Source organism: Piliocolobus tephrosceles, chromosome 15 (genome assembly GCF_002776525.5).
Source record: "Piliocolobus tephrosceles isolate RC106 chromosome 15, ASM277652v3, whole genome shotgun sequence".
Classification (NCBI taxonomy): domain Eukaryota; kingdom Metazoa; phylum Chordata; class Mammalia; order Primates; family Cercopithecidae; genus Piliocolobus; species Piliocolobus tephrosceles.
This window is the reverse complement of record NC_045448.1, coordinates 67,315,693-67,327,561: the sequence shown is the minus strand read 5'-3', so window position 1 is coordinate 67,327,561 and position 11,869 is coordinate 67,315,693. Positions and strand designations below refer to the sequence as shown.

The 11,869-nt window shown below is 36.8% G+C and overlaps 1 long non-coding RNA gene across 1 annotated transcript; it reads left to right on the top strand.

Moving 5' to 3' along the window:
- Positions 1-4,894: 4,894 nt before the first annotated feature.
- LOC111550611 lies at positions 4,895-11,098 on the top strand. Its single transcript, XR_002734116.2, has 3 exons — positions 4,895-5,004; positions 7,738-8,221; positions 10,837-11,098. It is a non-coding gene; the product is annotated as an uncharacterized LOC111550611 (long non-coding RNA).
- Positions 11,099-11,869: the final 771 nt, after the last annotated feature.

Genomic DNA, 11,869 nt, shown 5'->3' with positions numbered 1-11,869 from the left:
CTCACAACTAAGAGATGCCATTTTCACCCTTAAGTCACTGAATAGTTGGTTTTATACTGTTTGTATAGCATATCCTGCTCTTGTCATTTAACATTATGCTGGGAATATGTCACTTAAAAAAAATATATTTATCATGACTTTATAATATTCTCTTGAGTAGATATATGACATATTTAACTTTTCTCTTATTTCTGTAAAACTAAATGGCTTCTTTTTTGCTAATATATTATAATGAATGTTTCTGCATCAGGAATAACTTATAAAGACATCTAAAGGACTCTAATAATGATAAATCAAGATCAACTAAAAAATGTGAACACACTTAACGTGTTGCTACAGATAATGAATCACAAATTATCCTTGGTCTCCCATGTCTATGGTTTTTTTTTTTTTTTTTTTTTTTAACATGGCTAACTAACTTAATAGCACCTAGAATTATAGGTGCATCAACTTTTAACGTTACCCATTTTCAAATCTATTTATTTTAATATCCTACTTTATTTCACATATTCCTTAAGGGAACCTGGAATTTTTCACCTCTTTAATAGAATATATATTAGTTATGTTTGCTGCATAAAAAATTACCTCAAAGCTTACCTCAAGACAACAAATACTTATAACCTCACATTTGTGTATGTGTGTGTGTGTGTGAGTGTGTGTGTGTGTGTGTGTGTGTGGACTCATGACCAGGTACAGCTTAGCAGGGCAATTCTGGTTCAGGATCTTTCATGTGGTTCTAGTCAAGCTCTCAAACTATAGTCATCTCAAGACCCAAGGAGCTAGAAATTGGCTCCTATGCTCAATCACATGGCTGGTGGCATGCTACAGTTCCTCACTGGCTTTGCTGGAGACCTCTGCTCCTCACCTCATGGACCCCTCCATAGAATTGCTTCCAACAGGGAAGCAATTGTGTCCCCCAGAGTGAGAGATGCAAAAGAGACAAGAAGAAAGATGTCCAAAAACAGAAGCAACAATACCATCACTCTTCCTGAATTATACTGGTCACACAGACCAACCTTGGCATAATGTGGGAGGGGGCCACACAAGGGTGTGAACACCAAGAGAAGTGGATGATTTGGATTTTATATTGAAACTGTGGAATCTTGGAGACTAACTACCACATTTATAATTTTTATGAGGATCCGAAATATGTACCTAATAATCTTCTGCCAAAAACTACTTCACGTGCTGCCACTTGGAAAAGAGTTTACCATTACCAAGTAAATTTGAAAATTCCCATATCTTACAAGTGAGCAACTCAACTCCTAGGTCTAACTTCCTAAAGAAAGTCTTTATACAGACACCAGGGTGTATATATAGAAAGTCTGCTATAGGGGCACATGTACAAGAATGTTCTATACAGCAGGCTTTGTAATAGCAATAAATAAATAACAGTCCAGATGTCCATCAATAGAAAAAATAATAGCAAAGTGAACTGTAGGGTGTTGATATCATAAAATACTATTCAGCATGACACTAAATGAACTATAGTACATGCATCAATCCAGCTGCATCTGCTGAGTGCAAAACACAGAATATATAAATATGTATCAATTACATTACTATAATATTCATAAAAGACAAAACCAAATAGCCTACTATTTAGTGGTACATTTATAAGAACTAAAATTATAAAGTAAAGCAAGTATATGATGATTCAAAGGCCAGGAGAACAGTAACGCGCTGGAGAGAGAGACGGGAATGTGCCCAGAAGGGTCTGCAGGGACTTCTCAGAAACTGGCAACCTTTTATTTTTTCAATCTGGGATGGTGAGTATACAGGTGTTCACCTTATGTTTTTTAATCTACATAAATAAATGTTTTTACTCTCTTCAATAACTACATGATAAAACCACACCATGTGTAAAAATATTCAATAATATTTGCAACATGAAACTAGTAGTCAACATATTAAGCACTTACTACATGACAGGTACCGTGATAAGCATGCTGAATGATGGTTTGTCATTTAATTCTCACCACAGGTAAAAGGCAAAAATTAATCTTTTTTCCTCATTTGCCAGATGAAAAAATTTAATCTTTAATAAATGAAAACACTTGCCCAAGGTGAGACAGCCAGCATGTCATGGAGCTGAGATTCAAACTCAGGCAAGATCGTTCTGGAGCTAATTTTCCTGATGGCTAAGTTTATACTTGGGTTCGTTCCTACACGTAGTTCCATGTGTAAAATGATGAAATGCATTAAATCATAGAAGTGTTGGAATTATATCTGAAATAGATAAACTGGTCCTTACACAAGTGAAGGGACATTCTCACAAGCTCTCAAGACTCATCCATCTCTTTCCACTGTTCCCTGATGATGAAATCCTCCTCACCTTTCTATCAGGATTTCAAGTGCCCCTCTTATAAACACCAATTAAATAAGAAGACACGTTTTTAGAGCATCTAGTATAAGCTAGGCTTTCGTCTAAGTGCGAGATACATGAACTCTCATCTAAGTGCTAGATGCATTAACTCATTTGATCCTCATAACCACTCTCTACACTGAATGTTACTAGGGTACCCATTTTATAGATGAGATAGCAGGCCCCAAGAAAACTGTTTCCAGCCATTACACAGCTTATAAATGGCAGCACCAGCATTTAAACCCAGACATTCCAGATTCAGAGCTTATGATCTTAACCACAAATATACTGTCTCCATAAGATATTATGTTTAGAGTAAGGGCAGATAAGAGAAAGCAGGCTCCTTTCCTAATGAAATGCTGTATGGAATATAGATGTTCTATATCAAATGAAATGCTTGAAAGGATTTCCGTTCTCAGATTTTCTTATGATGTCAGAAAAAAATGTAACGTGCGCTAGGAAAAAAATATATCATGGTTTTATCTTGGAGACAGTAAGAACACTATAATTGCACTTCAGTTTTTAATTTAATTTTGTTACAAGTTCACTGCCTTTATTATCTTAAGCTAACAGGAGTTAATTCAACTAGTTAACAACATTACAGTCATTTGATTCACATTTGCTCTAAGTCATTTTTAGGAGTGAGGAAAGATATTTTATATATTAATCTAAATTTGGGAGGCTCCGACTACATGTGGGGCCCTAGAACAAAAGATATTAAGTTAAAAAAAAAACAGTCCCTCCCCACAGTAGTCCACAGCCTAGTGGTAGACAAATAATTACCATGCATATGATTGCTATCAACATACTAGGTTCTAAAACAGAGGAATGCATTCTAGAAGTGACTGACTCAATTTATGTTGCCTTAAAAAAAAAAAGTGACTTTTGAACTGAGCCATGCAAGATAAATGTACTTTTGCTACATGGAAACTGGAAGGAAGGGCATTCCTGATAGAGAGAGCACAGCACAGACAAAAGTCTGGAGACATAAAAGAACATCATATGTATAATTTTTTGCTGCTAGAGTGGAAATTGCTTACAGGGTCATGGTGGAAAATGACTCTGGAAAGGGCAGTTGGAGGAAAATAATGAAAGCCTTTTCCTGATTCAATAGTTTGACCTGAGGGCAGTAGGGAGTCTCAGAGATTTTTAAGCAGGAAATTATCATGTTTATTATTTATTTTATTCTGCAATCCAGAGGGGCTGGATTATCAAAGGAAGAGCCTCACTGCAGAAACAGCAGCCTGAAGGCTATTTTAATAGTTCTGTCAAACATTACCAACAGTCTGAACTAGACCACCTTAAATAATAAATAATATTTTAGACTCCATTTTACAGATGAAAAATATCAAGGCACAGAAGAGTAAAGTAATTTGTCCAGCACTGCACAGCTGGTAAACAGGGGAGTCCGGGTTCAAACCCAGATGGTCAGACTGTAATATCCCCTGCACAGGTCACTTCTCTGCCGGGTTGGATGATAATCATGACAGGTGAAACAAGGTAGGTAGTTAGCCTTAAGCTTAGACTACAGAATCGAGGGTGCTCTCTCCCATTAAACATCACATGGATCACAGAGTACAGACACGGCAGGTAGAGAATCAATGAGTTCCGCTTCAGACATGTGGTCCAGGAGGTCTTCGAGAGACAGGCCCAGATGCCAGAGAGTTATTGAAAATGCCAAGGCTAGGCTCAGGAGAGTAGGGGCTGGAGAAAATCAACTGGCCATGGAAGATCACCCCTACATAGACCCCCTTCCACCCAAGACACTCATCCTGAAGATGCAGAACCTGAGGCTATGAGAGGCAGCTCAGAAGACAGCCCTCTAGAGCCAGAACCACTTTCAAATACTAGGCTTCCATGTGTGTTCTGGATTAAGTTTCTTTACTTTTCAAATCGGAGGGTTTTTTTCATTTATAAGATTGAGACTGTAGAGTAGTACATCACTTACCACTTGTAAATATAAAAATTAATATACATCTTAAGTTCCTAGTACATTGCTTTCCAAAGTAAGTGCTCGATAAATGATACATAACGATTATTATCATTATTTTTGTTATCATTTAAGAGATTTGTCAAAAATGAGGCTCTACTGTAGGTGTAACATGCTGGGCTCCCAGCCCAATTACTTTCTTGGCAATTTTTTTCCATAAAATTTTCTTAATTACCTGGAATTATCACTAACTTTCCAACCAAGGAAAAGAAGAAAAGAAGCCCCTTTTGAGGAACATGAATTAGCATTTTTAAAAAATCGATTCTCTATTAGCCAAAAAGAATAACCTAGAGAAATCAGATTAAAAATATATATACATATATACAATAAAATAGAAAACATTGCTCGGAAACAAATCGAGTGACACATTTTCCTGGAGTCTGAAATGACCCAGATGAATCTGTAGTGCGACTCATTGCATCTAAAGAATAATCATGCAGTGATTCTGTCAAGTGTGATAGAAAGGACCTTCTCAGCCATTGTCATCTGGCCCAGGATTTTCCACGGTGACCTTATCTGTGGTCACAATGGGTGCATCCCCCAAGAAGGATGGTCTTCCAGGAGTCACTGAAAATTTCAAGAAGTGAAAATCCAACAGAAAATACTTGAACCCAGGAATAAAATGGAAGCCTTGAAGACTGAAGGGTATGTAAGCATTTATTTGTCACTTTGTCATTCCTCCTTTAGATGTATTTTTCTTGGGGATCCAATGTGGTAACTAAGAATACAGTTACATAGTCGAAAACTTTGGGATTGAAAAATTACAGTAGAGAAGAATTTCTGGTAAAATGACTTCAAGAAACATCACTCACCACACACACACACGCACACAGAGGTCAAAACACAAACACACTTAAGAAAAAAAACATTGGAAATAAATTAAATTTATTGTTTAATTTGATTGCCTTTAAGATAATATGTTCAGTAAGGATGTGAATATAAGCAATGTGGAAAAAATAAAATAAACCAAGAGGAAGCAGTGCAGTGCCAACCTCGTCCATTAGAAATAAGACGAGATGTTTCAAGGCAAAATTCCTCCTTCCGCACTAAGGATTCTTGGTCTTTTGAGTTCAGTTCTCTGAACAGGGCTGCAGAGCCTCAGACTCCACTAGTTCTCCCTCCTTTCAAGCCCCTATCTCTGCCCCTGCTTATCTGAATATATAGGCCTGCCCTTTGCTCAGATTTATGGGTCCAGCAAGGGCTGTGTGTATTTACAGTGCTCTGACCTGAAGACCCCGGGCTGAAGGAGAAGAGGAGGAAACTGGGACCTATTCCATAAACAGAGACAGATCTGAGGGGGAGGTAAAAGGCTTTGCTAGCACTTAACATTTTTAACTATTTGGCCAAAGCTTACGAATTACCGATTAGATTAGAGTACAAGAAAAACGAAAGACATCGGTGGAGATATGGAGAGAGTAAATTGTATATTTTCGCTCTAGTCTAGTTGCTTGGAGGTTCTGGGTTTGGGGGTTTGGGCGTGGTTAAATTTAAAATGAAAGGTCAGAAAGAAAATTGATAAGTCAGTTACAGAGGCAGTTATAAAATGCTTTGGGAAGACAAAGGGTCTACAAAAATGAGGATATAAACAACATTTAATAAGTTGGAAAATTTCTCCAACCACAAGTTAAGCTCCTTGTGTGAAGCAAGATTCGTCGCATTTTTTAAACTGTAATTGGTTATAGAAGAAAAATCCTCTGCTCTATGTTTAAATGAGAACACATTGCCATAGATGACCAAAAGCCAATCAATTATGAGTTTAAATATTTTTCTTAGAGCCTGGTGACCCACTTGAAAGCATCTGTTTTCAAACAGGGCTGCTTTGTAAATGGGCCACCAGTATGTAAAGCAACTGGTGCATCTCTAAGGGGCATGCACCAGTTCAAATGGAAAATAAAAAGCACTTATATCTTGAGCAGTGCTTAGCACCCCAAAATGAATCCCTCTTCCTCAGGGCCATATGTTTGCGTACCAGCAAAATGTGAAAGCACAACTTTTATTTGGAGCCATTCTCAAATGATCTACTTGCTGAAAAAACTTGAGTTCGTGGGAGAAAACCCTTACCTACCAACTGACTACATCAGAAATAATCCAGCGTCATAGGTAAAGGCTACAATATTCAATAGAGAACTCAAAAACAAAGCAACCAGGACAAGACAGTAAGTGAATCCTCCACAAATCCATTTACATTACAATGGAGCAAAAATGTTAATATGCATGACTGAGGCTGTGATTAGAAAATTTGTGAAATATCATCGAATTGCTTCTTTTTACTCATTTTGATATAAAGCAACTATGTTCCCATGATATCATCTGTTAAAGCTATAATGATCTGCGATAGTGATGATATTGTGTGAATGGAACATTTTGTCTCAACTAAAATATGTTGTGGATAATAATGTTGTTACAGTCCATTCTAAGGGGACCTGTGTGACTTAGATTGAATTATTATTAATAACTGCATGAGAAAATACATGTGCTTCGCATTGTGTGTGGCACTTTAGAAATGTTAACCTGTTTGTATTATATTATTATTAAAGTCATTTGTCAGGAAATCAAAAGTAAAATTAATTCTATAACTGAACTTTTTTAAAAATTTACAATCCAAAAGCACATAAATGCATTTTCTTTTCCATTTATGTGTGCTATTTTATGCTGAAAATTAAGCATGAAATTCTAAGCAGTTGAATTAAAGGAGGCATTTGATTATTACATCAGTATAAGCTGACTACGGAACAGCGGAAACTTGGGCAAAAAATGATGAATGGGAAAGAGCTATCCTAACAGGGTTCCATTTCTAAAGTAAAATGAAATACGTGACATAGTATTTTAGAAAACTAATATCTTTACTGCTATCTCTTTTGAACTTTTCCTCTAAAATAGTAAAACTTCTGCTTTGTAAATAATGCATACTCAAAACAGATGCAACTGCATGCGGACTATTTAGAATATTTGGAGCTATTACATCGTAGCTAAAATGCTTCCCTGTGTCATTTCTGTTGAGATCCACTTGCCAGTAAAATAATTTTTTTCTCTAATATGGTGTGGATCGTAGCACCAATGGGTTCAGATGTAACCATTTCAGAGCAGAGGCCTAGCTCAGTATGCCAGGAAAAAAAAAAGAAAAGAAAAGAAAAGAAAAAAAACGCACCACAAAGAACATTGAGATGAATGGCTCTATTTTATGAGCCATAAAAGTTTTATTCATCTTGACACTGAAACAGGTTTAGGCAGTGAGTTGACACGCCTTAAATAAATAAGTGGAATTAATTCCCCAGCCCTTGAAACAATAGCAGCATGCATGTAGCACGGAGAAATGCCCCATTGTTTCCCTGTGGCTGCCTGATATTGATATTATTTGTGTTTTTCTGTGCTGCTTCCTCAGGGGCCTGGTTGATCCACTTCAGATTCATCCCCTGTTTTATTAGAGGTTGAAAAAGGTTCAAGACCTGGTTGTACCACAGCTCCCACCGACAGCTAAGGAACCAGTTTGGCGTCTGGTTTGTCTGTTGTTTTACTGCTGACCTTCAAATCAACTTTAACCCCTGACCTCTGGAGGCATCTATCATGACAAGAGGCTATTTAACACAAATGGTGCCCATTTATAGGGGAAGAGACTCAGAAGATTTCCTTTTTATGAAGAATTTAGTTTTTCACCCCTCTTTTCTCAGTCACCACAGGTGAAATCCCTCTCAGCAGCTGGCTTATGAAATAATGTGAAGGGAGGCCTTAATGAGCAGAACGCACCCTCAGCTGGAGATAAATATATGCAAATGAGATGCACAAACAAAGGAGCCTGGACAGAGAAATATCTGCAATTCCAGCAAAATGCTGCCTGCAGCTCGAAGATGAACAGCTTTGATAAAATGGTAACAAAAAGCACCTTTTTATCCTCCAGCGTGTTTTACATTGCAATAGACCATTGTCATTGCAACCCAGTGGAGCATGCAGAGGTTTTCTGCACTGTTTCAGAAAACTGTTTAAACATTTGTTTTAAGGCATTCATGAAATATAATCAATGGGCTGCTTCTTTGTTGTTGTTGTGATTTTTTTTTTTTTCATGAGTGTGTTTTAGATGTTACTGTAGTTATTTTACCTGTTGGTCTTTTCGTGGTTTAATGTTGCTGGCTTGCTGTGCTAGTTCATGTTTTGGTGACTGTTTCTTCCACTAGTGAGAATAAATTTTTTTTTTTTTTAACATTTCAATGGAAAGAGATTTCAAGTTAATAACTAGTAAGAATCGGCTTTGAGCAGCACCCAAACAACTAGTTTTAATGATGGCAATCAAGTGTGAGAGCTAATTCAGAGACAGGCATGTTAACATGCTGATTTTAATAAGCTTTAAAAAGGCAATCTCTAACTTTTAAAAGTCTCTTTTTAATTTAATTGTTCTTGGTTCATATGATGCCAAAACAAACAAAACCATTAAAATATGTTTTCAATATGTATCCACGGTGTTATCTGATGATGTTCTAAATTAGCATCATGTTGGTAAAATATTGATTTGATAAGCTTTAAAAATGGAAAAGCTGGAATTATTGACCTAGTTAGAGGAAAAAGCAACATTTTTTCCTAAAAATGAACAAAGCCCCAGCCCCAAGATCTTAAACCAGAGAAAGGTTGGGCTCACGACACATACATTGCTGTGTTTGGGCATATGTATCATGTTTAAGTGAATTGTCAAAGCAGCTAAGGTGAGAGAAGGAACACTACGCGCTTCACATGTGCCAAAATACTATCACTCTAAAAGCTCAGCAATATTTGGTTCTTTCATTTATGACACAACCCTAGCATTCCGCAGCAAGAGATGTACAAGGACCTTTACATTTCCTTTACCTAAATTATTTCATCTTGGTAGCTAGGATTGGAGTGGAGACATTCTTCTGAGTACTGTGTAGCTTTCACATTTTATGTGCATTTCATCAGGCAAATGTCAAATTTGCTAATAACAAGAAAATCTCCTCATTTTTAATCATGCCACTCCTGTTGCATGGGGTGGGGTGGGGGGTGGGGGATGGACGCAAGCAGGGGGCGGAGGAGGAAGCATAAAAGCATTGAGCAGTCTGACCAAAGAGAAGAAGGGGAAAAATGCTTATTTGGATTTTTAAATGACACATGCTTGATTATCTCAAGGCCTGTATCAGTGCATCATTAAATTCAGAATTTCAGGAGTTAATAGAAAGTTGGTTATATTAGGGATGCTTTTTCAAGCCCAGGTTCGAGGCAGCATAATTATGTTCAACTGCTGTTGTTTGGAAAGGGCAAACAGCATCTTAGGCACAGAACAATGAAATTACAGCTGAGATTTAGGTTAGCAAAAGCCGTCTTCTCTAGGCTTTTATGATTCATTATTTCCCATTAAATACAGTATTAGAAGTGTACACTAGATAGCTCATGGTTGCTGCTCTCGGAGCACATTATCTATATTACACAGGTCTGGGGAGCAGAATTAGAAAACTTTGGGGGAATGAGCAATATGTGTTTGCTGATAGAAGTACCATATGGCTCATCTTCTTCAATTGCTTTCATTGCGACTCTGATGCTGGAGAAATTAAAGTTTTATTTGATGTGGCACAGCTTAATGAACTGTCTTCTGTTAGGAAAATTGAATATGTTTCCTGTTATTTGAGCACAGAGCCTCCATGGTTTGGCTGATGAGGGATGCATTATGTATTGTTTATTTAGCATTTTGAAAACAAAAGCAAGATATTGAAGGTAAAATTGATTACTGCTGGATTGCATTATATAATCAAGTTTTCGCCCTTTAAATTTCCCTTTACAATCCTTTTGTAATGTTTTAATGTGAGATTGTTCCAGCTTTTTGTTTTTCAAAGGTACACAGAACTTAGTTTTATTAAAATACCTTTATTTGTAAACGAGCCACATGAAACTGTGAAGCCAGTATTGCTACATTTATAAAGTTCTAAGAACGATGTTTGGAAAACAAGAAAATAATTCAATTTGTATGAATCTAATTGCAAAACTTCTAGTGAATCCCCAGTCAGTTCTGAGAGAATCTAATGTTTGGCTAGTTGAAAGGGGGATGTCATTTTCTTTTGTTTGAAATAGACCACTTAAGCACATGCTGGGGTGGGGCCATAAAAGAAGGAAGACACTTTTAATATTCGGAAATACAAACCTAAAAATATCGTTTTAAATTTTTGAGTTAGTGGTCAGTGAATAAGAACCTGTATTCGACCTACAGATTAAAGAAAATAAAGTGTAGATCAGAGGAATTTAAATTTTTAGTGAATAAATAGGATTACAATATGCTTACATGCTGAGAAGACTGGGATGTCAACCCGTGTGAATATTCTCTACTCCCTTAAGAATCTATAAGAGAATAGATTTAAAATTTTGTTTAATTTCCTTGTTTGGTTCTGGTTTTGATTGTTTTTGAAAAATAAGAAATCTGAATAATCTCGAAAAAGACTGAATGTAAAATCATTTTCTAATCATTGCATGTCTTTCTTTCATTTTTCAGTGAGAAATATTCCCCACGTGTGCTGATGCCTCAGACACACCAATCCGCAACAAGCAACTAGGATAAAAAATAGTTAAAAGTGAATCAACATTTATCTGGAATATGCAATCCTGACCCCCTTACGCACCCCCTCTCCCCCGTACACACACACACAGTCATTTGTCTTCTGTGTCCTGTGATGTTTTGAGGATTCTGGCAAATATGGCAGTTAAACAAACTTCTAGCACAATCTAAATACAGTCTGTTCAAGAGAGGCTTCCAATGTTTATAGACCAGAAGTAAAGAAAAAAAAAATCTGGTTTTTAACCAAGAATAGTGCTCTTGAAAATGTCTCCGAACAAGGTGTTTAAGTAAAACTTTGGCCATAGATATTCTCCATTCCTCATTCTTTGCTGATTTTTTTTTTCCAGTGAGGACTTTTCATATGCCATCATTTTGCTGCTGCTGCTGCTGCTGCTTCTTTTTCTTTTTTTTTTTTTGAAATTTACAAACTAATTTTAAAAATTAACGCCTAACTGGGGACCTAGTCATACAAACTTCCTTTAGATACAGTTGAGAAGAAAACATCACATTTTTATGAAGCCCATCTCCTGACAGGGGACTGGAGGAGGAACACCATTATGCATTGTTATCAGCGTGGTGTAATTTGACTGTTGACAAAGTATCCGTGGCAGTGCGAATGAGCGCAGTTAGAAGTGTGGCGGATTGTAATCAAGAAGATGCTTAGCTGTGCAACACTGCATCTTGAGCAGATTTGAATCAACATTGCCTTAAGGGGACACACACACATACCAAAAGAAAAAAAAAATCCATTAATTTTTAGAGGGAAAATTAGAGTGGCACTTGATGAAGTGAAATTTGACATGCGTTAATTGGTGTGCAGCTCTCCTAATTAGAGATTTTCAAATTCTTTTACTGCTGTCACTGTGATGGCACGTTGTCTTGCTGGACAAATACTAAAATTGCAAATTGGTTTGATCGGGAAGTTTTACGTATGAAGATAAGACTGTATCCTCTAGTCCACTTCCAAAAG